General features: G+C 41.3%; 1 protein-coding gene across 14 annotated transcripts in view; it reads left to right on the top strand.

Annotated features, from left to right (window-relative positions):
* The window catches only part of Sergef (secretion regulating guanine nucleotide exchange factor), a 236139-nt gene that overhangs the window by 124615 nt on the left and 89847 nt on the right, over positions 1-21677 (top strand). The gene's annotated exons all lie outside the window — the stretch shown is intronic.

Here is a 21677-nt window from a genome sequence, read left to right on the forward strand (position 1 = left end):
TCGTTGTCCTTTTCTAGGATATTGTTTAGAATTCCTTGCAGTGCTGGTTTGGTGTTCATGAAATTTCTCAGGTGCTCTTTGTCATGGAAGTATCTTATTTCCCCATCTATTTTGAAAGAGAGTTTTGCAGGATACATCAGTCTAGGTTGGAGGTTCTTTTCTTTTAGGACTTGGAATACCTCACTCCAGGCTCTCCTTGACCTAAGGGTTTGTGTTGAAAAGTCTGCTGTGATTCTAATGGGCTTTCCTTTGCATGTGATTTGTTTTTTTTCCTCTTACTGCTTGTAGTATTTTGTTTTTCTGTTAGATGTCTGGGATCTTGATTATTATATGTCTAGGTGTAGATTTTTTTTGATCATGGCTAGTTGGAGTTCTATATGCCTCACTTATCTGTATGTCTAATTCTTCCCTTCTGTTTGGGAAGTTTTCTGTCATTAATTCTTTGAAGAGCTTTTTTATGTCATTTGTGTTTTCTCCTGTGTTTTCATGGATTCCTATCAGTCTTATGTTATTCTTCTTTGCATAATCTAGGAGTTGTTGGATTGATTTCTCATGATCCCTTACTGTTTTTAAGAGACCTCTTTTTTCACGTTCACTGACTGCGATCCTATCTTCTATATCTGAAATTCTATCTTCGCAATCTTTTATTCTGTTGCATACACGTTCAGTAGAGTTTGTAATCTCCTGGATATCTGTTTGAATCTGTTTTATGGATTCCATTTCTTTCCTCTGTTGGGCATTCATTGTTTCCATTTCTTTCTTATGCTGAGTCTTCATGGCTTCTATCATGGTCTTGAGCTCATCTATTTTTTTGTCAGTTTCTGCTCTAAAGTCTCGAATCATGACTTCCATTTTGCTCATCATCTCTCTGGTTAACTGGGAAATTATTTCTGATTTGAATTTTTCTAGAGCCTGATTGATCTGTTTTGTTACCTCCTGTGCTATGGGTCCAGGGAGTCCTGTTGGTTCACTATCAGACTTTTCATCCTTATTTGTCCTACTATTTGCCATTGGTGAACTGGAAATCTGTTTTTGTGTCTTGCTTAAGTGTTTTCTCATTTTTATTTTTGTTGTTGGGTTGTCCTTCTTTAATTTCTGGGTATTACTTAAATCTTCCTAATATAGTTGCGTTTTAGTTTTTGAGTTTCTAATGACTCATGGACATCTTCATTTTCATAATATCAGAGAAAACAACTCTTTAAATCAATCACAACCCTTTATCCCAATTGATACATTCAGCAGCCCAATAGGATCAGGCACAGCTTGCAAACTGACCACTTGTGGTAGTCATTAATGTATCACCTTTAACTCATGTGAATTAAATTAATTTCAAAAGCAGCCCATAGTATGTTTGTAGTGAATATGCTTTTCAATATAGCATCTTTACCATTTAGGATGGGGGGTTCGACTTAGAACGAGAGGATTAGATAAGTGAAAGATTTAGAGCAGATTTGAAGTGAATCCAGAGGTTGTAGAATTACCTTACTATTTTTACAAAGCTATTAGCTTCATGGGAGATAGAGAGAGTGCAGGAATAAGGACAAGAATATATCCCCTTAACAACAACAGGCGCTTGCTTTCCCTTGAAGGTACAGAGCCATGAGTGAGGTAAAATGAGTGGAGAAAAGAACATAAAGAGAAACCCCTCCTAAAAACAAAAAATAATAAAAGAATAAGTCTGAGGTAGGGCAGGAGCCGGAATAAAAAGGGAGATGAGGGTCAATATGGTGGAGCAAGAGACTGAGTTGGAAAGAGAGGACAGAAAAAAGAAAGAAATTTTAGGGTGGAATGAGGAAAAGAAAAAAGAGAGAGAGAGAGAGAAAAAAAAAAGAATTTGAAGGGCCTCTTTCAGACTGTCTCTGTTCTCATATTATACCACATGTACAGCCATATGCAGAACCGAATCCCCTGGTCTCAGCTAGCCAATGGCAGTTCCCCATGACTGAGACTGAACACAGTCTACAAGGCCTAATTTGAGTTTCCCTACCCTCAGGGTTGAACTCCACTCAGTTCTATTACAGGTTTCCCCTGCCCTTTCTTTAAAGATGTTCAAAGTTGGGAGCTCAGAAAACTACCCCTCATGAGAACCTATGCCTCTGCGGAGTTGGTCTAAGGACTGGCCCAATCAGGAGGTTTGAGAACAGCAGGGGAGGTCACGCTACCTTCCTTACTGGGTCTGTTGTTGCGCAGTCCGGGAGGTCGCTCACCCGCCGGGTGATCTCAGGCAGGCAGGCAGCTGAAGAGACCCCCTCTGGGGTCTTTGGGTCCTTGCTAGGTCTGTGTCGCACAGTCCGGGAGGTCACGCACCCGCCAGGTGATCTCAGGCAGGCAGGCAGCTGAAGAGACCCCCTCCGGGGTCTTTGGGTCCTTGCTAGGTCTGTGTCGCCCAGATATTAAATTTTGATAATTGAATTAAATCATCAGAATAGTCCTCTGAGGTTATTACTATAATTCCTGTCATGCAGTTGAAGAAGTTGAGGCTCAGAAAGTTTTAGTAACTTGGCCAAGTTCATACAACAGATAAGTAGTGGAACCACAAGTCAGACCTGTCCTCACCTGGACCATTGCAGTAGCTTCCCGACCATCTCTTTCCTTCTTGCCACAAAGCCTTCCTGCTGCCTGTGCTGAAGGGGACGGTTTGTGTTCTCAATTTTGTATTAGAGCTACTGGAATAAATAATTCATGCAAAAATGTTTGACCTGTGTATTGTTTAAAGGCAGGTCAGGTCCAGATTCCCAGGTTCCTCAGTCATCATTTCCTGCTACTTATTTTAAATGTTCTTAAAAATAGTGTTAAATTATCATGCATGTTCAACCTTCCCATTATGGTCCCTGTATAAGGGAATATATTGTTAAAAGGAACCTAACAAGAGAAATCTATGTAGCATAGCTTTTTGAAGGTTATTCCTACCTTCTTTTGGGATGTGTGTTTAGAGGTTTCATATTGTGCTGTTGATGGACTATTTACCTGTATGAGGAGTTAATGGAGTCCTCTGTCTTTGAGTGGCAGAAGAAAAATGAATGTATAGTGGTATATTTTGTGAGTGGGCCTCCCCAGTCTCCAGTGCTGGGCTGAAGGCATGTGCTGGGCAGAAAAGTCAACAGGAAGGGGATAGGACAGTCATACTATACACTTCAACCCCAACCTTCCTATTACCATAAATTGTAATTGGTTTTCTATCTGCTTTGTATCACCACAAGTCAGATTTGTCTTTCTGTACAGTCTACTTTTTTTGTGGGGGGGCTTGGCTTCTTGAGCACAGTGTTTCTGAGATTCACTGACATAATTATGCATAGCTGTCCATTTTCCCTTTTTATTGATGAGTATTATTCCATTATACAGTTGTATTGCAGTTTATCTGTTCACCCATTGTATGTTTCCTCTTTATGCAGAATAAGTTACCACAAATCGTGGCTTAAAACAGCATGTATTTATTAGTTTACACTGGAAGTCAGAAGTGTGGGTGAGATTAGCTAGTTTTCTGTTTAGGTTTTCACAGAGCCTAAGCCAAGGTATCACCTGGGCTGGAACCTATCTAAAGCCACTAAGGAAAGAATCGGCTTCTGAGATCATTCATACTGCTGGCAGGTTCATTTTCTTGAGATTGCAGGGGTGAGGTCCCTGTTTCCTTGGTGGGTGTCAGCTCAGGCCTTTTCTCGGCAATTAGAGGCTGCTCTTTGTTCCTTGCACATGGCCCTTCCATCTTCAAAGCCAGAGGTACTGCCTTCTTCTGCTTCCAGTCTTAGAATTATCCTTCTGCCTTCAGCCAGAGAAAGCTCCCTGCTTTTAAAGTGTGTATGTGATTACATTAGGCCCACCCGGAGGAAGCTCTTCCATTTTTGGTAGACCTTTATTTTTAGAATGACCCTTCAGTATTTTGACATTTGAAGACTTTCTGCCCATTCGTTCCCCTTGCTGTCATCTCATTCTGTCACCTGATTCTTCCCATCCTGTCCTGTGGCACTTGTACCACCCCAGCCTTCTCTACAGCCCGAAAGCATCACCCACTTTTTTTTTTCAGTACTGGAGAATGAACTCAAGGTCTTTGCACTGAGATACATCCCTTACTCCCCCCACCTTTTGAAACAGGGTCTCATTAAGTCACAGTGCTGCCTAGCCTGACTCAGACTGATAGTGCTCTTGCCTCAGCCTCCCACAGTGGTGATATTATGGGTGTGTACCACCATGCCCAGCTTCTCTTTATTTTTTATGTAACATATAGCACAGATTTAAGCTTATCATCCAGAATTGCACATAATTGGATTTAAATCTTAGCTGTCCCACCTACTAATTGTGATATTTAACTGCTCTGAGCTGTGCTTCTTTTATCTATGCTTACCTTATAGCAGTGGTGGTGAATGTATGGCATTGGACCGTTTGTAATCACTCAAAGCTCTAAAAGGTTTACTAGTCCTGCCTTATAGGATTAATTCACAGGTCAGCTGAGCAAATGGATACAATACTTTTAAGTACCTTTGCTGTCACATATGCACCCAATATATGTTATCTGCTACGATTATTTCAATATTATTACCCTTTCTCCATTTTTTTCTTTCTTTTCTTTTATGTTATTTACTTTGTCAGTGGCCTTAGTAAAATGTACTGCCCCATTTGGATAGGTGTCTTAAAGAAGTTCACAGTTCTTTTTGTAGTGATCCTATTTTGGAAAAATTCCCAAGGTAATTCTCAGGAATATAGGTAATATTTTTGCACAAGAATTTTATCATAACACAATTTGTGATGACAAAATCTTCAAAGCAACCTCAAAACCCAACAGCAAGGAAACATTGAAATTGAGAAAATATCTACAGTGCTATAAAGCCATTGTGTTAGTCACTTTCTTGTTCCTGGGATGAAATACTTGACAACACGACTAAAGGAGAAAAGTCTATTTTAGTTCACTGTTTTAAAGACATGCACGTTGGGCTGGCTCCAAAGCAGAAGCATCCTCCTGGTGGAAAGGTGGGGCAGAAGAAAGCTGCTCACCTCATGGCAGCCACGAAGCAGAGAAGTTAGAAAACAGCCAGAGAGAGGGAGAGGCCTAGGTGAGAATATGCCCTTCAGGCTGTGTTCAGCTGTAACCTCCTCATCTGATCACCTCCCCAAATCCCTCCCTCTGCACACATGAGCCTTCTGGGTGACATTTTACATTCAAACCATAAAACCACATTTTTAATAAAAATAATGACAGGAAATATAACATTAAATACAAAAGTCATGATATAAAACAATATATAATATGGTACCCAATAGTGTAAATTTCTGAAATTATATTTTATTCACACAGACAAATATTTATAGGAAAAGGACTAAAAGGAAATGTACCATATTATTTAAAAACTACCTTGTATGTATATGTGGGTGTAGTCCAGAATAGAACTTGATAATCTACAGCTTTGTTTTAGAACAGACTAGCTGCAGGGTCACTTGGTCATTGGTAGATCAAGAAGGTACCTGTGGCCATCGGTCAGCCAGGAACTGCACTGCCAGCCCGGGCTTCCAGCAGCCTGTCCCTGGGAACATGGCTGCAGTACCCCTGGTCTGCTGACTTGCGGGCTGGCAGGCTGTATTACAAGATACCATTCGGCTGCATTAGATCCGTTCATCATTGTTGTGCTGTGCTCATTGTTGTACTACACACGCTTGTTATGATAAGCTTTGGTCTCTCTGTCATATCTTCTTGGCTTTTTGATTCCCCTAAAAACAAAATTTGAGGATCTGGCCTCAGTAGGTTTTGTTTGTTTGTGTTGTTTTAATTAAAAAAACAGAAGTGACCCTTGGCGTGAGGGGCCCAGGGGCTGTGTTCAGAGTTCTAGCAGAGGCCCAGCCTGGCTGTGCCATGGACCTGCAGCCAACGCAAAAGATCCTTGGGCCTTGGTGCACAAATGCTTCAGTCAGGCAGTTGTCTTGTTTTGGTTGTTGTTGAGGGTACAATAGAGATAGGAAAGTATTGCACTGCCTCTTCCCATATGCTACAGCTTTCCAGCTGTCTCTGTAGTACACCGAGGCTACTTTTCCTCACGCCTGTGAAATCTGCCTAGCTTGGCTTAGGAAGCCATTCTCTTTAGCCACTGAGTTGCTTCTGAACATCTGAAGCATCATCTAGTATCTCAATTCACCATTATTTACTGAGCACAAAGCATTTAGAAGACCCTGGTCAAAGAACAGAGGACGTTCAGAGATAAATTCAGTATTTTGCAGTTAGCATTTCCTGAGTACCTTTATGTTAAACTGAGCTAAGAGTGGTGGGAGGTAGGGCAATGAGTAACTTCAACTCAGGAAATACCTGGTTAGGACCTACTATGTGCAGGGCACTGTGCAAGGCACCAGAGAGAGAGAGAGAGAGAGAGAGAGAGATGCATGGGATGCATTCCAATACCTGGTTGACCTACTATGTGCAGGGCACTGTGCAAGGCACCAGAGAGAGAGAGAGAGAGAGAGAGAGAGATGCATGGGATGCATTCCTCCTGGTTAAGAAAGTTATAATCTATGTAATATAGGAATGAACAGATGTGTGGACCACTTACTAACAAGTGCAGTCTCTGTAGCAGGGCCCAGAGGAGGTAGCAATTACTTCTGAAGAGGTCTGGCCACTTACTAGCTGTGTGCTTTTAGTCAAGGTTTTTAATATCCTATTTCTCAATTAATCTATAAAATGAAGATTTAATGAGTTAATCCACATAAAGTACCTAAATAGTGCTTAGTAGTCAACACATGTTAGCAATCCTCTTCCTTTCACTCTTCGCCCTCCTCCCCATGGATGTATGGTAAAGCATACAGTGAATTGAGAACATAGCGTGCATTGATGTGTTGAGGTGGGATGGTGGGATTGTGGATGGGGGTCTCATAAGACCAGAAGGGATAAGTCTACTGAGGAAAGAGGCTGGAGAACTGCACTGGAGCCAGACCACAGAGGATGTTAATGCCAGACAAAGGGATTTGGGCCTGCGGTGGAGAACAAAATAATCCCCATTTACTTTAGGAAAAGTATTTTGGCAGAACAGGGAGGATTAGAGGAGACAGGGGCACCCAGAAAGCCGCTGCAGAATTCCAGGCAAGAGCTAAGGCTGGAGCCAAAACTCCGATTTCTTGAAGGTACTCCCTCAGGGTGGCAGAGGTTGAGGAGATTTAGTTCTGCTCTTAGTCTCTATGCCTGTGTGTTTCTTGCTGGAGGGACATTGGTTTGAGCCTAGGTTTAGCCCACAAATTTTAATATTCTGAGGTTGTGGTTCTGGTCTCCAAGCTGGGCCACCTCTACATATCTTCCCATTTAGCTCCATTTTGTGGGAGTTTAAGGAGACCTTTCTGCACTGGACAGAGGTGGCTTGTACAGAGCTGGGCAGCTGTGGAACCCCCAGAGACATGAAAGAGCCACGTTGCAGGAGTCTTCCTGAAGAGAGTCCAGTATTTAAAATCACAACAATGAAAATTGCTTATAATTGATTGCATATAAAGATGTTTTCCAGGGGCCCTATAATATAAAAAGAGTGAGGAGATTAAGGGAGGTGGAAATAGTAGCATTTATTGAACTACCTACCTCTAAGTACTAGGAGTGGGGTGGATTCTTGGCATACTTGATCTTATTTTAATCTTTGCAATCCTGACAGGCAACTATTGCTAGGCCCATTTTACAGTAAAGAAGCAAAGATTCAGAAAACACAGCCCAGCCCTCATATTCGGAGTCAGATGGTTTGCAAATGTCAGAACCTGGCTCTTTAAGTCCAGCGGCCTCAATTTTCTTATTTATTAGACTAAATCATAAAGCTTACTCCAAGGTTTTGTTTTATGGATTAAATAAGGTGCTATATAGATGAAGAGAAAAGCATCCCCTGACATCTAGAGTCTGGCGTGGCATGATCAGCTGCTGGGCCCGGGTGTTGCTGTGAGCCAGTCTGGCACTCATAGCTAGGCATCAATGTTGTCCTGTTGTACAAGAACTGTTTCACAGAACACCGACATCAGACCGGCCACTCTGTGACCATAGTGGATCAGCACAAACCAAGATTACCACTCAGTAGTCATGTCTGGACACAGACAAAACATGAACACAATACCAAACACCTTCCTCTTCTGCCTTATGAGTAACTGATATGGCTTTACCAATTACAGCTGTAACCGCACTTTAGTCTGCTTTTCCTGTGGGTAAGATTTATGGCAACACCTACTTGTGTAAGTCAGCTTTCTTCAACTGAGACAAAATACCTGAGTATACAACTTACAAAGAGAAAAGGTTTATTTTGGCTCATACTTTCAGAAGTTTTGGTCCTTGGTCATTGGTCCTATTGCTTTGGACCTATGGTGGCACAAAACAGCATTATGGAAACATGGTGGAGGAGGCCAGGAGGGGGCAGGAGGGAGGGAGGAAAGAAGGGAGAAAGACCTGGGGAAGAGATAGATAGGCAGACAGAGGAAGAGACAGAGAATGACGGGGAGGGCACAGGCCTGATTCTAATAATCCACTTCCAGGGCACTCTGATGACCTAACCTCCCTTTGCTAGGCCATACCTCTTAAAGATTCCACTCCTTCCCAGGAGTGCTGTAGGCTGGAGACCAATCCCTCATTTAGCACGTGAGCCTTTAGGGAACATTCAAGACCCAGACTGGAGCACCAATCATAGAATGTCCTCACTTTCTGACAGCCTAATTCAGGGCACACCTCTGCTTCGAAAGGCCCTTCCTAATATCGCACAATGGAAGTCCAAATCTTAGTCCTTTCTAATGTAGCTGGCACTCCATACCGACTTGTTCTCTCTAGTTTTTCTTTGTTAGTTTGGAGACATGGAGGATCATACTCAGGGCCTTGTGCATTCTATGCAAATGCTTGTCACTGAGCCACCCTCTTCCCCAGCCCTGACTCCATTGTTACTACATCTGTGAATTCAACCAACCATGGATTGAAAATATCTAGGGAAGAATTTGCATTTGTACTGAAACATGTAATGATATTTTCCCTTGGCGTTTCCCCCTGAACAATATAGTACATTGTATAGCATTTACATTGTGTTAGGTATTATAAGTCATCTAGAGATGATTTGAAGTAGACAGGAGGATGTAGGTGGGTTAGATGCAAATACCACACGTGATTGAGCATCCACAGATCTTAGTATCTGAGTAGGATCCCGGAACCAATTCCTTACAGCTACCAAGGGATGACTGACTGTGCCTTCTTACTGAGACGCCTCATGGTTCCCTGTAGTGTGCCAAGTGATAAACCCAGCTTGTTCAGCTGCACATATGTTCCCGGTAGTTGTGGCTGGAGGCCTTGAGAATGTACACTTTGGAAATGGCTTAGTGCTAGATAATTGATAGTTGGTGTTTGGTTAGTCACCTACTACCACAGTAATACTGCACAGTAAAGAACTCACAACTCACTGGTTTTAAATAGTAGCAGTTACAGGTTCACTATCACTTGTCTAAAATGCTTGGGATCAAAAGTGTTTCAGATTTTTATTATTGTATTTTAGAGTATCTACATAGACTTTACTGACTAATCATCCTTAATCTAAAAGTCCATAATCTGAAATTTGATGTGAGCAACCTAATCATTTTGGATTTTGGATTTTTGGATTAGGGTTGCTCACATCAAACACACTTGTTCCATGTTTCTTGCCACTTTCTAAAGCAGTTCTGGAAGTCTTTGTTGGTGTCATTAGTTTTATTGTTGTGGCTGCCTCAAAGTCCTGAATCAGTTCAAAACATTACTTTTCATAGTCATTTTGACTGTGAGTAAAGACCCGGATGTCACTGAATGAGACACACCATAGTGTTTTTAGAAGCCCGCTTTCCTGTTGGATGGAGCTTAGCAGCAGTGGCCACTGTATTTTTTCATCGTACCTCATGGACACTCATGGACAAGGACTTCCAGAACTGCTTCTGAAAGTGACAAGAATGATGGGATCGGTGCATTTGAAGTGGGGTGGGGGTATTTTAAGTGAGGCTAATGGCAGTGTGTCTTTTGCTTTAATAAAATTTTAAAATTTAAACATTAAGCATATATTTTGATCACCACTTGTAGCTTACACTTCTGGTTACTTTAATCTGGTTATCCCTTAAAGTTAGAATCATAAAATGTGAGAGGGAGTCCAGAGCTGACCACAGTGCTCCAACTGTGGTGTGACCAGCAGAGAAGGCATTGGTCGTTTTTGTGGCTGTGTATGTCACACTGCCAACTTAAGATGCAAGCATAGATCTTTTCTCTTTTTTTTCCAAGAAGTGTTATTGAATCATTTCTCACCAATCTTGTATCTCTGCAACTTATTTTTTGAATATGAATGTGTGCGTTTATATTGTAAATTATCACCTGTTAGCGTCTGCTTGTTCATTTGAATCCAGAGCATTACATTTAGTGCACTGGCTGCTTTTCCCAGTATTTATAAGTTCTATGCATTTAAGAAGCAAACCTTAAGCAAACCTTTAGCAAACCTTTAAGAAGTATTTATTGAACTTGACCAGAAATTTAGGTAGTTCATATTGAAGTCCAGATCCCTCGAAATTTCCACTAGATGCCTCCCTCTAAATCACAGGTTCACATAGGAAAAGGGCCTACTTAACCCGGTAGTCTATCTGGACATTTATTAATACCTTTATTTATTTTGATGCTTGAACCGTCCCCATTTTTAGCCTGTAGGAACCTCCTCAAGTTGGCTCCTGGATCCTTTGACATGGCCCCACCATTCTTTGAGTGCTTCTTTACTCTCTGACACAGCTGCTTCATGTTCATCTCGTATTCTCCTTGCCTAAGTCTTAGGCTCAGCCAACTCTCTGAGAAGCCCTGGATCTTTTCAGTGGGGAATGGTCTATTTAGAAACAAAAATCTTGGGCTGGGGATTTAGCTCACTGGCAATGTGCAAGATCCAGAGTTTGATCTCCGGTACAAAGAAAAAAAAAAAGAGGGAGAAAAAAGAACAAAAATCTCAACTCTTGGTGTGTTTATTGCATTGGGGATTTCTACTTGCAGGCCGTCTCAGTGGACAAAGCTGAAACACAGGTATAATAGTACATAGCACACATTTATGCTTACTTTTACATATAGAAATACATATTTACATATACATTTATTTATATTGCTTATCTGCCTAACTTGAAAATCATCAATTCACACCAATATCTTTAATTATAACCAACATTACATTTTTTATTCCATAGCTTCCTCTATTATAATATACTTCGTTTTGACAGTGAAAAACCTAACTCACATTATCTTCAGAATATTGATATATTTGCCCAGTTACCCATGAAAAAACAGTCTCCTCCCCCATAGTCCGGCTGGACCCCCTTTCTTGCATACAGGGACTCCCCACCAGCCCACAGCTGCCTAGTGAAGCTCCTAGCTCCCACTGGGCCTCTGCTGCCACTGCCACTGGGCCTCTGCTTCCTCACACAGGCTCTGATGCTTGGCTACCCTCTCCATGTCAGCTGTGGGGCTGAATTACTCAGGAAGGAAGAAGAGAAGGGAGGATGCCTTGTAAAGAATGTTTTTTCTTTTGGTTGAAATGCAACTTACAGGTTTCTGACTTAATGTATACACACATTTCATCACCCAATTAGGCACCTCCAGCAAACCGAAATATATTTACCCAAAGACGACCACTTGTAAATGCTCACTATAGGTTAATTTCACTTGCTTTTTTATATTTCATATCTGCCTTATATAATTTTTTAACCTTTTATTTTGAAATTTCAAAGTTATGGAAGAGTTGAAAGAATAATATAAAGAACTCTCCAAATCCCTCACCTAGACATAGGATCTGTTTTACACCATTTGTATGCATCTCTGTATGCTCTTTTTCCCCTTGCCCTTCTCTCTCTCCCTCCTGCCTCCCCTGTGGTTCTTCACATTTCTGCAGTTGTCTCTATTTCCTGGTAGCTTTTCACTTTGATCCAGGGTCCAGTCCGGGTCACATATTACATTTAGTTGTCATGTTCCTTTGCCTCTTATTCTGTAATACTTTGTCTTTTATGACATTGATATTTTTAAGCAATATAGTTTTTTTATTATGTCCTTCAATTGATTTTATCTGATTTTTTTCTTCATGATTAGATTTCTCATATGCACTTTAACAGCAATACTAAATAAGTGATGTATCTTATGTAAGTTTCTCTCATTATTAGTGATATGAACTGAGATCTCTTGTGTAAGGTGGTATCATCACCTGTATCTGTAAAATTAGCATTTATTTCTTTATAATTAAGAAGTAATCTGGGCATGATGGCACATACTGGTAATCCTAGTACTCAGGAGACTGAGGCAGGAGGATCTCAAGTTGGAAAACAGCCTGTACAACTTAGCAAGACCCTGTTCCCCAAAAATTGTAGGACTGGGAGTGTGGCTCAGTGGTCTCTGGATTTAATGCCTGTTATCGAAATATGAAAATAGGAAAGAAAAAGAAATCTGTGTAGGTACTTTGAGACTATGTAAATGTCTTGTTCTTCTTCAGACTCTTGCTTAGTAGTTTTAAGATGCAGTAGTGATTCTTACCTGAATTGATTGTTATTGCAGTAGTTGCCCGATATTTTCTAAGCCAATTATTACTTTCCTGTTTAGTATTTTTGATGTCTTACCATTTGTCCAGGAAGCTTTCCTGCTACCACATTTAATATTCACTAGGTATTCATGGATTTTATTCAGTAGGCTATTAATGTACTGTTGTTCTTCTTTTGTGTGTGTGTGTATGTGTGTGTGTGTGTGTGTGTGTGTGTGTGTGGAACTGGGGATTGAACCCAGAGCTTCACACATGGCAGGTACACAGTCTACCAATGAACTAAGCCCCCAGCCCTATTTCTTTTTATTTTGAGATAGGGTCTTGATAAGTCGCATAGGCTTGCCACTTCCTGCCTCGCCTTCCAGGTAGCTTGTATTACAGTCACGAACCATCACACTTGGCTTTGTTATTAACTCTGATGCTCAAATTCTCACTTGATTTAGCTGGTGGGACCCCTGAAGGTGAATTCTATGTTCTTTGTCCTGTCATTCTTTTATCACTTCCTTACTTTCTGGCATGAGCAGATGTTCCAGACTACAGTTGTTTTTTCCGTGTCCAAGCTCTGGAACCAACATTTGTCCAGGAAGCTATGATCTGTCTTAGTTGAATAGTATCTCAGAGCCAAGATTTTTACACCGAGCTGCTGGAGTATCATTGCTTCTACATAGTTTAATGTTGTGTGCGCGCGCGTGTGTGTGTGTGTATTACTGTAAGTTCATACTGATACCTTTAATTTTAATCCAACATGTATAGGATTCCTCTTTGATGTTTCTCATTCCATATTTGTTTTTCCTCTTACCCACAGTGAGAATTCTGGCTTCCATCAACATTAATTTTTTCTCATTTGTGCAGGCCTACACTATATGCAAAATATTTTCAGAATTAGTACGTGTATACTTTGAAAGAAAAAAACTACTCAGTAATTAAAGATTTTTTGTAGTTCTTTTTGTTTTTGTTTTTTTTTCAACAACAAAGAAAATAACACTTATTTGGGTTTAATTAAGAATGCAGTCCAGGAAAAGACTCACAAAATCTTGAGAAAAATGTACTGCTTTATGTAGTTAAAGTACTGTGTTCAGAAGTCACTAGGATTTGTTTGGTTTTGCTTCCTTAGAACAGTTATGCTTTGATTTGAAATAATTTTTTCCTGTGCTTTAGTCCATGTATATAGAGTCATCAGTATTTATGTCTGACTCATTTTGTTCAATATTATTTTGAAGATTTATTCATGTTGCAAATATCAGTGAATTTTTTCTACTGCTATAAAATACAATGTGTGGGTGTGTTTGTGTGTGTGTGTGTTACTAGAGTTTGAACCCAGGATCAAGACCTGTGCATGTGAGGCAATACTCTACCACTGAGCTACACCCCCAGCTGACTGTGATGTTTTCTAAATTAAGTACATTTTCTATCTTATACTGATGATAAAAATTGGTTCTTTCTTTTCTCTCGTGTGTGTGTGTGTGTGTGTGTGTGTGTGTGTGTGTGTGTGCGTATGTTACTTGGGATCAAACCAGGGATGAACTACATCTTCAATCTAATGTTTTATTATGAACGATGGTGTTGTGAATATTCTTGTTCATACCTTTAATGAAAATAAGCAAGTATTTATTTTTGAGTATTTGGGTCTCCTACTACTGTATGTATATGTGTATGTCTGTTTAGTTTAGTAGACACTGCCAGACAATTTTTCAAAGCAGAATTGAATTTATATTCCTGCCAGAAATTAGGACAAGGGTTAAATTTTTGAAGTATACTGTAGGATGTTTGCTTGGCCTAAATCTGTTAATTGACTGTCTTTGAGTTTGTTGTCCAGCTCACATGGTTCCATCCTTTTCCATTTATGGTCTAAGAGTATAATGGCATACTTTTACTGAAATTGAGTTGTATTGTTTTGTTAGGTTCTTTTATTCTGCAGACTAGAGATATTTTCAGAGAACACTACTTCAGTATTGTAGGATTGTCTTAGACTTCGGCATAGGTAAAGAAAACAGGTGAAGCAAATATCTGATAGAAGAAAACTGGAAAGTCATTTACAACACTTAGAACTCAAGATCAAAAAGCATCTTGAGTCCTGAGCTGTAGGCTCGGTTGCTTCTTCCATTAGAATTCTCGTTCTAGTGACTCGGTTGTTCTGTTCTGTTCTTTATGCCACTTCTGACTCCTCTGCTTGCTGCTCCTACTTATATTAACCTTCTTTGTGTCTATTCCACCTACTGCTGTAGCTGCCAATTAGAAGACTTACTCCCTAGAGCTATTGCAGGCAGAGATGCACAAAGCTACTTCATAAAATGTGGCCAGTCTGTATTAACCCACTTTGAGACAAGTGTCCTCCCATAATCAAATTGGCTATGACCACAGGAAGCAGGATAGCAAAGGAGGCCCCCAAATAGGGACCTCCACACCTAGAGGCTTCTGCTGTCCCTTTCTCTGTAAGCTAGCCCTTGCCTCTTTTAAAGCATATTATATGGCCAAGAAAACTGAGGCTTGAACAAGGTACTACTACCTTCTCAAACAGAGAGGTGGTGGAGAGGAAGATAGCTAAAGTTTGTAAGTACGTGGGTGCCAAGCATGTTATATTATAGAATTTTGCTTTACTGCTGTAGTCTGGCATCTTCACAGCTACCTGAGAAGTGGAAATCTGTCTCTGTGGTCAAAAAACAGGTCAGCAATCATGCTCAGAATCATTAAATCACTAGTTCCAGATCACACTGTCCTGTAAACCCAGGTGCTAGTTCAAAGCCTGTGAACTTACTGATTACACACACCACCCCTTCCCCTTCTGTTTTTTGTTGGCTTGTTTGTTCATTGTTGTTGAGACAGTCTCACTAGGCAGTCCAGGCTGTCTTTGAACTCACTGTGTAGCCCAGGTTAGCCTTAAGCTCACAGTGATACTCTTGCCTCAGCCTCCTGAGTGTTGGGATTTCAGGTGTGCACCACCATGACTAGCAGCCTCCTCCTTTTCTGACAAACTGGTACCAGTGCTCCAGTTATTAAGCCTCAAACCAGCAGGTAACAGCTCTGATTATCTCCCTCCTACCCTTATATTTAGTCTCAATCTGCCTCCTCAGTGAATCTCAAATCTGTCTTGCTTTTAGTTTAGTCCTTTTCATTCCAGCCTTGACTCTTTTAAGAACCACCTAAATGACTTCAAGCTTTCTTCTCACCGTCATGTCATAATCTAATGTGAAAATATTTTTTAAAGTTGTCATAGTATCAGTCTTCTCACTTCTTACCACGCTTGATCTCTCACTACATAAACCCTCTAACTCAGCAACACAGGTGTCTTCTTGTCTCTAGAAAGTCCTTTGCCATCTTCATTTGTACCATGGCAGAGAGAGTCAGAGATATCTTTGAAAGGCTAGGTGCTTCCAGAAGTAAGCAGCTGTGATGCCTTGTCACCATTTGGGGCCATTTTTGAGCCTACAGGATGGGCTTACAGGACTGCAGTTCGCCCGTAAAACGTGCACAGCCTTCCAGTGGTGCTTCCCCCACAGTTTGGAGATGTCTTGTGGTCACCCCAGAGCTCTGCACAGATGGCTACTGGGTTGGGGCAGAGCTCTAGCAAAGGCAGCACCTGGCGCTTGTTCCCTTGTTCTCTTGCCTCGCTGCCAGTCAGGCGCGGCCAGAGTGTGCTTTTCTGATATTAGCTGAGGACTGGCCTCGGGGGCAGAACCACTTGAGGTTGCATCTCTGCCCCCCTCCAGCCATCACAGGTGCCTCGGCCTGTGTGCCCTATTGCCATGGCATCTGTGCCCATTGGGCAGGCAGGAGCCAATCATCACGCTTTTCAGAGATGAAGGCATTTCCAGCCTGGCCTCCCTTTTCTTGGCCTCCCAGTGTTTAAGGCCTGTTTGGACTCTGGTGTTTATTTCTCACTTCTCTGTTGTGGGCACCAGGGGTTTCCCCCTTCAGAATTGAATAATCTGGTGGGAGTTCTCCAGCAAGGTAATAACTCCCATGGTGGGGCCAGAGAACAAACCTTTATTGCTATTTTACAGTTGTAACCCCAGGAACTAACCCTGGGATAACTTACCGATCTTCCACAGGCAGCCACTGCTGGCCACAGGCAACACTTTTGTGTCTGTAAATCTAGGGCTTTCCTAGATTACAAGCCCTTTTAATTAGTGCTGGGTTTCCAGGTGTAAGGAACTGAGTGGGTGGTTTATTTCCATGCTATGTGAGAAAAAAGTTATAACCCTTGGGGAGACGGAAAGCTTGTATTTGAAGGATTGTAGAATCCTGCACCTCCCCTAATCACAAGACACAGGCAAGTTACGTTGCCTCTGTGAACTCCAGTTGCCTCATTTGTTAAATAGTTGTAACTGCAAACTATATCTTCTCAGGTTTTGTGTAAAATTAAATAAGATAACACGGGCAAAGCAGTTAGCAGGTGCCTGGCTATAAGCGCTCAGCAAGATCCAGGCAGCTGTTTTTTAGAAATGGTTCAGCTGTACTGCTGAAATACTCAGAGCAACAGTTGGCAATTATTTTCACATTCATCTATTTTTTGCTTCTTCATCCAATGATTTATTTAGCCAGTTAATGTATTTGGTATATATTTACTAGGTGTCTACTATCAGTCAGTTTTTGCTCTGGTCCACCTGTCTGAAGATCCAGCTCTCAGGGGGAGTTGTGACTCCCCACACAAAAACTGATGGAGTCAGGCTCAGCACAGAGAGTTGGTGGGAGATCCTGTTCTACTGGCAATTGTGGGCTTGGAAATTTTCTGCAGCTCTGACTCTGAACAGAGTAGACCATTCTAGTGTTTGGGCAGCACTGAGACAGGGCAGCTTTTCACAGACACCAGCAGTGTTGTCCTCCTTCTAAAGGACCAGCCAGCAAGCTGGAATCTGCTTTCTCCGTGCTGGGGCCCTGTTTCCTAGGACTGATCTCTGTTGTGGTCCAGTGTGCTTTGCTGCACAAGAATTCCTGGAACAACCCTACTGTGCTCCTGGCATCTCCCCTGTCTATTCTTATAGTGCTCTCCCTTCCTGCCCCCAAGGTGTTTCTGAGGGCCTACCACCCTTGACCACCCCCCCTTCTTGCAGTTGGGCTCTGTGGCAGAGACACTGCTGGGCAGGTAGACACTGCTCGGTGATTGAGAGACAGAGGTGGCTAGCACATGCACAGTCTGTGAACAGACATCATGTGTGGTAAGGGGCATGACACATAGTGCTATGGGTGTAGCTAGGGTGGAGCAGCTGCTGTACCTCAAGAAGTCAGGGAAGGCTTTACCATGAAGTAGATGTTTTGAGCAGTCTTAAAGGATTTTCCTGGGTAGACAATGGGAGAAAGGGAATTACAGTCAAGGAGAACAGGGTGCATAAAAGTCTGAAATATCATGATATTCTTAGAGAAAATATAAAGGAAAATGAATGGAACAAAGGGAATATATTATTTGGGGTTGAGAGTTCATGAGTAGCTCAGGGAGGAAAAGAGTCCAAAGAGGTAACAGAAGTAAAATTATTATGGCCTTGTGAGCCATGCCGTGCAGTTTAGACTTTGTCCTACCAGTGCTGGGAAATTGAAGGGCTGTATATAGGAGCGGGATGTGACTGGATTTGTGTGCAAGGAAGGTGTGATGTATAGCTGAAAGGGGGTAGACTGTCTCATTTATCCTGTAGCAATTCTATAAGGTAGAAAAGACAAACACTGTTGTATACTTTTTACATCTGAAAACACTGGGGCCCTAGATTAAATCCTTTGCCATTGCTTTTAGAACCAGAAAACAGAGGACTCAGGATTCACCTGGATTCTTGGCTCTGAATCTCTTTCTCCTGGGCACATTGCATTGTGAACAGAGTCTTCTAGAAAGCTCCCTACAGCCAGGCAGTGTTTAGATATTGACAGAAGCAACCTGAAGGAAGTAGGCATTGATAGCATCTTGTTGAAGGAGTATAACACTGGAATTTTGTGGCCTGTGGTGTTGTCTCCTGAGCTCTGTGCCATGCACAGAGAGCAGAAAGCAGCGGGGATCTTTGGGCTTTGAGTTCTGCATTGACTTGACAAAATCAATTCATCACTGTCTCAGTCATTAACTCAGAGCAGCATTTGCTACCTGATGCTGGCGCTTGTTGTGGCTTGGTTCTGGAAGCCCTTGGTCTTCCAGGCTGATCAACTCTGCATTCCACAACCCCAGGTGAACTCTAGCAGACAGAAGCAGGTTCTTTCTCTCTCTGCATTTTATAAAGTGAAGTCATTACTTAGGAAAAAAAAATACCCCAAAGGTGGTATGATGTAGCAGTAAATACTAACTTGGAGATCAGGCAAAGCTGGGTTTTGGTTCTGTTGCTACCCCCCCAGCTAGCTATGGAGGTGATTTAGTATGTATGGCTCCTTATCTCTAAAACTAGGAAAGCCAAACCTACCTGAAAAGAGTATTGTATTGATTAATTAATGTTTACAAAGTGCCTTGCTGTGATACCTAACACACATAAGTCCTCAATTTGTTCTGATCACTCACACCACCACTGCTACCGATATCACTGCAGTTAGAGTATTTGGAAAACAGAGAACCTAAGAAGAAAACCTTACAATATTAATAGCATGATACAACTCGTACTTGGATAATTTAGTTCTATTTCTCTCAGATTCCCCCCCACCTTTTTTCTGAGTATACCAGATTTTATAGCCAGGTGGGAGTTTTTTTTTTTTCCCCTGAGGTAGGAGCTACATTGTATTTCTTTTTTCTTATTTTTAATAGATTTTTCCCTGATTATAGGAATAGTAGGTAAAATTCAGAGAGTACATAAAAAGAAAGATCATGCTCAAAATCCTTATCCCTAGAGCAGCAAGCACTGTTAACACTTCTATGTATCTCCTCCTAGTCATTTTTATTCTTGTTTTATTATAGAATCAGGGTCATATTATATATACAGTGTTATGTGATTTTTCAGTTTTCCCAGTACCATGAATATTTTCCTATTATTATGAGCATCAGTTTTTAAAACTGCTTAATAATTCATCAGATGGCTCTATCATTTTATATATATATATTTCCACATTGTTAGATGTCTAAGTTTTTTCCTATTCATCAGTCTAAGCCTCTTCCTACAACAGACCCAAGAAACCAGTCAGAAGCTTATAATGAACTTGTGTTGTATGTCCATGGGCCTGGGTGAGGCATACTGCAGCCTTAAGGTAAATCACCAACATAGCCAGCTTCAAAGGAGTTCAGAAACTGGACAATCTGGACTGTTTACTAAGGGTAAATTTTACAGCGGTTTCTTTGCTAAACACTCTAGTGAGCCCCTATAAATGTGCACAGTCCTCTCTGTGGAAGCTGGGTTCACTGAAGCACAGCTTCTCCACAAGAAAGAGCTTGCTGCCCCTTCTCACCCACCAGTGTGGAGACAGCCTCCTGCACTCTGAGTTACTTCACTGTCTGTGCCTCTGCTTGAATTTGTTTCCTGGTGCTTTTCCCTGGAAAACAATGTCTAGCATCAAGAAGGGAACTCTTGTGAAAGGAGATTCAGTGTGGCTGTAGTCATAGTTTTTTTAAAAAAAATTTTAATTGGTGGGTTACACACACACAAACACACGCACACACACACACACACACACACACGCTTTAGGTATCATGTATATGGTATTTTGAAATATATATGCATTGTGGAAAGGCTAAACCAAGCTAATATACACATCACCCACCCCACATACTTTCTATATTTATGGTGGAAAAGCTTAAAATATATTAGATTTTTAAAGAATACAACATATTATTAACTAGAGGCACTTGTGACAATATGGATGAACCTGGAGGACATTATGTTAAGTGAAATAAACCAGGAACAGAAAGACAAACACCATGTGACCTCACTCTTATTTGGAATCATTCATATTAATAAAAAGAGCTGATCTCATCATAAAGAATAGAACGGTGGATTTGTCTTAGTTTTGTCAGACTTGCTCTGAGACCTGAGATAAGTTACTTCCCTTCCCAAGCCTGTGTTTCTCCTGGTAATATAGGTGATCTCCACCGCCCTACCTGCATTAACATTCTAGAGTACCTGAGACCATCCTCTTGCCAGGAGCTAATGTGAGCGTCCTGGAGAAGGTCACGGGATGTTTCTTCAGAGTCTAGAGTTCCTCTTAATTAGTGCTTAGGGAACCACTTATGCTTTTAGATTCCCAATCACTTCCTCCCACTATCACGTTGGAACACCAAGACTGAAAGGCAAGAAATATTTTCTACTACTTGGGAACCCTGGATTCAGAAACCTAAATTACTGTCTTTTACATAGTAAGTGTTTGTTCCTTTGTGTACTTTTATTTTTTCTCTCACTTGGCAGATGCTAACCGAGTTTCCGGCTTTGCATAGTGTGTTTGTGTGATACCGCGGTGGAGACTTGGCCCCCTGGTCCCAGGACACATGCAGACTAGTGAGGAGACAGGAAAAATGCTAAAAGGCAGCAGGCATTTGCTACGGTACTATGCCTAACAGAAAGGCAAATGTTAGGAGTGCCCGAGTTTGCCTAGAAGCAACAGCAAACGGGTCTCAGTAGATGCTTCGAGGTTTTAAAGAACGAGTAGGGGTTTTTTAGGTAGGCAGTAGGACGAGGCATTCTGGGTGGCAGAACAAGCATGTGTAAAAGGCCTGTGGGTGTGAGAGAACAGGGCATGCGCAAAGCACTTCAGGGTTTATGTGGCTGCGCGGGAAGGAGAGAATGAGCAGATGAGAAAGTTGAGCGTCTTTTCAGCCCAGTCTGTTTCCACTGAATCCTTTGCTCATTTTATCAGTCCAGATGAGAGTGATGGTCTTTTTAGTTCAGTTTCCAAAATCTGTTATCTTTATTGCCTTATCTTTACATTTTAAAAATTTATTTATTAATTTTAAATTTTTTATTTTTTGGTACCGGGGATTGAACTCGGATCTTTGTGCTTGCAAGGCAGGCGGTGGAACCACTGAGCTAAATCCCCGGCCCTGTGTCTTTCCATTTTTAAAGTAACATATGCTCATTATAGAAAGTTTGAAAAATACAAAAAAGTAGAAAAAATTACTATGGTCGGATTAAAGGCAACTTCTTTCACATCGTGTGTGGTGCAGTTCTCTTTAATGTTTTTTTGACTCTCTCTTTGTGTTATCTGTGAATATGTTGTAATTATAGTCTTAACGTTCGTATATGGTACTTCTTTCTATTTCTTTCCTAAAATTTGCCACAAATGGATATTAGTGTCATTAGAAAATAACAG

The sequence above is a fragment of the Fukomys damarensis genome, unplaced genomic scaffold (genome assembly GCF_012274545.1).
Source record: "Fukomys damarensis isolate Sample0158 unplaced genomic scaffold, DMR_v1.0_HiC HiC_scaffold_16, whole genome shotgun sequence".
NCBI classification, from domain to species: Eukaryota; Metazoa; Chordata; class Mammalia; order Rodentia; family Bathyergidae; genus Fukomys; species Fukomys damarensis.